We start from the raw sequence: 5255 nt of genomic DNA, 5'->3' as shown, positions 1-5255 counted from the left end.
TCCAAAATTCCAAAATTAATTTGAAGATATAATATTATATTAATTTACCCAAACAAGATCAAGGAAGGGGTTAAAAATATTTAACTATGATTTATGTTTAATTCATGGCTTAAACCAATTAAATAAAATACTCCAAAATTCTAAAAAAAAAAATATAATATGATCATTATTGTTATTATGATTTCAAAAATATTTTTTTTGAAATATTTGGTAAAAAATGGATTTAAAAGGGATTACAAATCGATTTTTGATAACCTTACAATAAAAATAAAATATGATAATCATGTGTAGCCTAAATTATGTTTAATCTTTGCAACAGGATTCTAAACCATCAGATGAGCGCCCGGATCTCATCCAACAACCTAAACAATATTGGTGTGTTTGTACATACTAGTTTTCATAAACTTAGTATTTTCAAACGATTGCACCGTGAACTGATAAACAATATTTTTGAGCGAGTTGTTAACGAAGACATAAAAACTTACCGAACACTCTTAGTTACTTCACTTTATATCATTTTGTTTGTCAATTTGTCATATACAAGATTTTATATCATGTTTGTTTGTCAATTTGTCATATACAAGATGTCCACCATTAAACTTATTATTTGCAGTCATATATGAATAATAAGTTATAATTTATTTAAATTTCAAAAATCATTTTTAAAATGAATAATTAAACAATTCTGACAATCACCAAACAAATCAGGTCTAGATTAAATTAATTGGTCAGTCCAATCTAATCCAAGTTCGTATAATAATAATAATTAATGACTTAACCAAACAAAAAACTAATTAGGTCCACTCCTTCTCTGTGACCACTTTGTGACATGTGTTATTGCCTTCCTTGCCTATGAATCATTAATGTGAGTAATATTTACAAATATTAATTATGTATTAAGCATATCATTAAATAAATAAATTAATAAATAATACCTCTTTATCCCAATCACATCTAATAGTGATGATGCTCAATACAAGTGTTTGTACTGCTGTTCCCCCAAAAATCATTCCAGCCCATATACCCTATTTATTTAAATTAATTTTATTAATTAATAAAATAAACATTTCAATATAATATTTCAATATATACTTACCATGACGCCATAGGTGAAAACCCATCCTAGCAAATATCCAAAAGGAACTCCAATCATGTAGTAACATCCCAAATTTATATACGCAACATATGATTGCCACCCGGATCCAACAGCAACTCCTATTTCATTTTTAATATATTATGTTATGAATTCATATATAATCAGAGCCGGCCCCGAATTTTGGGTTGCCCCGAATTTTGGGTTGCCCCAGTCGATCCCGTTAGAAAAAAGCTCGATATTTTTTTGTTGTCCTAGGTCGAGTTAAAAAATTTAATAAAAAATGATTTTTGGTGAGATTTAAACCCATAACCAATATAGAACTACTAGACTACAATATCTTTTGTTAAAATTTACAATATACTTAATTGAAACCTTACTATTTTTAATAAATGTGCTGCCCTGGGGAGTGAGTTTCCCTAGTCCGAGGGTTTGTCGGGCTTACCCTAGATGCGGCCCGGTATATAATTAATATAATATAAGCATTAATTTCTCACCAGAAAGAATTGGTTGGACGCTGTTGAGCAAAATTGTGAAAGCCAATAGTACTGAAAGTTCGTTTACCGCTTCAAGAACCGGCTTACTTTAAGAGAATATAATAGCTATTTTATCGTGATAAAGGATAATTAGAACCCAAAATACAATTCCGATAACGGAAGAAGTGATAACAGACACCAAAGTTGCAAATTTAGCTCCTTTTCCATTCCCAGCACCCAACTCGTTTGCTACCCTTACTCTGTATATCATAACCATAAGGTCCATAACATAAGTCAATCATAATTATCTTGTTTAATATGAACCACATACAAAAGGTTATTCATAATAAGGCTGTATACAAGTAGTACATACCCAGTTGCAGCGAAAAAGGCAAGAGGAATCATCATCTCCCAACCGTTTATATTCATGCTGCATGTAATTAATTAAAGTTGAAATATTTATTAGAAGAAATAATTAATAATAGTGAATAGAAACTTACGAAATGGACAATGCATCAACAGCAATTTCTGCATTCTTTAAATTACCAGTCATCAATATCAATACTCTATAGTACCAATTCTCCAAGCTGCATGTAAAATAAAATTAACACAAAATGTTATTAATTAATGAATAATAAACATAATATATAGAGAGAGGAATGATAAGGATCACGAGCGAAAGTGACATTGCTCCCTTTTGTATAACAACGAACAACGAGGTCACTTTTATATAACAACGAGGTCACTTTCGCTGTACGAGTCGTTACCCTAAACTCGTGCTCTCAATCATTTTTCATATATATATATATAATTAATAAAAATTACCATAGCATGATGCCTGAGGCAGCAGAGAGCTTGATAAAATCCCAAAGACCAGAAAACGCTTCCATTGAGAAACCAGTCCATGTTTCAGGACAACCACCAAGAACAGTGTAACCAAACATCCCGATAACCAAAACCCACCACGAGAAATTAAGAGTAACCGAAACCCCGATGAGTCCTGACTTAAGCCTGTAAACAAACACCCAACTAACGAAAACGTGAACAATCAGCGCCGCAAGTGCCACCCAAGCAATAACGGCCATCTTGAGCTGACTCTGCATGAACCTCTGGAGAGGGAATTGAAAGGCAAAGCTGAAGTGAACTGGAATCAACCATAGGCAAACGTAGCCGGAAAGCCCCGATACCTCATCGGTCTGACCCAAAAACTTTAGAAATGGCGAAGCGAATAGGTAAAGTGGGAGAAGAAGGATGCTGCATCCAAATAGAACGATCCATGATCGTTGCAGATATATCCCAAGCATGTTATATTTCTTTGCACCGAATGCTTGACCACACATCGTTTCCAAAGCACTAGCCATTCCTAGCTGCACCCATCAAACTTATTATCTTAATGGAGATTTTAGGTTAACAAATTTGTTTGGTTGAACATTTTTTTGATTTAAAGTGATAGACTTTTGGACATTCTTATTTTTATAATGGTTTTACAGTTTAAGAAACTACTCTAAAAATAAAAATATTATAAAAAAATAAAAATAAAATAAAAAGTTAATTAATTAATAAATTAATCAAATTAAGAGAGAAGTTAATTAATTAATTAATAAAGAAGGAAAGATTTAGAAAAATAATATTAATTAAAAAATATATAAATTTACAAATAAATTAACTCGGTTTATTAGCCCAGGCTAAATGAGTCAACTGTTTGGTACAAGTAACTACTTTAAATAAACTTTGTCATAATTATAATTATAATTCAACTAGTTGTATAAATATATAGGCATAAATGATTTTTTTTTAATAAAAAAATATTTGATCTAATACGGTAATAATTGAAATTAGACGGATCGAAAATAGTAAATATAGATTGATTACCATGAGGCCAAAAGCGAAACCGACAATGACATTAGTAGCGATGGAGATGGCGGCGAGCTCGCTATCGCCGAGATGGCCGGCGAAAGCTTGAGTGATGACGAACATGGAATAAATGGCTAGACGACTAAAGATGGACGGACCCACTAAGTGCCAGAGTTTCTTCGATTCATCCCAGAATCTTCTACAAAATCCGGCCTCCTCCTCCTCCTCCTCCTCCTCCTCCTCCTCCTCCTCCTCCTCCTCCTCCTCCTCCTCCTCCTCCTCCTCCTCCTCCTCCTCCTCCTCCTCCTCCTCCTCCTCCTCCTCCTCCTCCTCCTCCTCCTCCTCCTCGTACTTATTTTGATTTTTTTTTTTGCATGAATCAATTCAAAAAAATATTCCCCTCCCAATAATGTTATTTAAAAAAAGATCAACAATATGATATGTTTTCAGGTGATGATTGCTAAAATTAAATGTGAACAAATTGGCAATGATAAATTTAATGGGTTCATTACTAACGAGGTATGGATATTAACTAGTTTATTCTTATAATTATTATATTTAATATAATAGTTAATTAATTTATTTAATAGTTCCGCTCTGAATTAATTTGAAGGAATGGTCTCAGTAAAATTTTGGCCAAAAAGTTACTTCAATGATTGACAAATACTTAAACGAGTAAGTCATTATCAAAATTAATTAATTATTAATTGCATCTGGCTTTGATTATAATTTATTAATTTAATTAATCATTCAGATACGAGGAAGAAGCCGGATTTTACGATGAATTTGTTAAAGCTAAACAAAAAAAAAGCTAAAAACAGCGCTTGTTACAAGTAATTAAATTATTATTTCTGAATATTGCTCTAAAAATTTGAAATATATAGGTTATTCTCTATTATTTATTTGTCTGATTATATCTCGATTTATTATACACATTGCATGTTAGGAAAATTTACTTCTTTTGCATGATCTGCACAATTTGTGGAATTTCTTTCCTCACACTTTTCTCGATTATATGTCTTCCATATCCCATCAAAGTTTGAAGTTCTTCCAATTTAGTAGTATTATCTACCCCAAAGTCCACCAGGGCAGCCCTAAACTCATAGTAAGCCAAGTCTGTCTCGTGACGAAAGAGATCATTAAGTTTATCCCACATATTATTTTCGGGTGTTTTCAAAATAGCTCCCATAGACTCGATCAATCCACTTTTTAGTTTTGACATAAGTTGGTTTTTAAACTCATTTTGTTTAATTGACCTAATGGAATCAGCATGATCTCTCATTTGAGCCACCAACTTCTTCTTTACTTCTACAGATGTCAATTCTATTTTTTTTGCAATTGTCCATTCCATTTGCTGAATCTTTGAATCTAAAAAATTAATTATTATTATTATTAGTAAGATTAAGATCTCATGATTAATAATTATTATAGATCATCTACTAAAAATATATACCTTCATATGCACTCTCAAACATCGTCAACATCCTAGACCAATTTGCAGCCTGGCTAAATTTTTTCCCTTCATTCAATTCTTTGTCGATTTTTAATTTGAAATCACTTAGAGCTTGGGAAGATAGGTTGTCCAGTAAGGAATTAATTAAAAACATTTTGCCTTCTTAATTAATTATTTCAAGGGAGCCACTTATTGATTATTAAATATTTAGGTTTTGTCAAATATTGTTGAATGGATCATCTGACTCAATTGTTCCACGAACTTGGAAAGGAACCGACAACATTCAGGACATTATAAAAACTGCTCGAATTGAGGTATATATATATATATATATATATATATATATATATATATTTTATGCATATTTTTATTCTTGTTA

General features: G+C 31.6%; 1 pseudogene; it reads right to left on the bottom strand.

Annotated features, from left to right (window-relative positions):
• Positions 1–781: 781 nt before the first annotated feature.
• On the bottom strand, positions 782–3657 carry LOC124930115 (annotated as a pseudogene).
• Between the last annotated feature and the right edge of the window lie 1598 nt (positions 3658–5255).

This window comes from Impatiens glandulifera, chromosome 3 (assembly GCF_907164915.1).
Source record: "Impatiens glandulifera chromosome 3, dImpGla2.1, whole genome shotgun sequence".
NCBI classification, from domain to species: Eukaryota; Viridiplantae; Streptophyta; class Magnoliopsida; order Ericales; family Balsaminaceae; genus Impatiens; species Impatiens glandulifera.
This window is presented reverse-complemented; position numbering and strand designations above follow the sequence as displayed.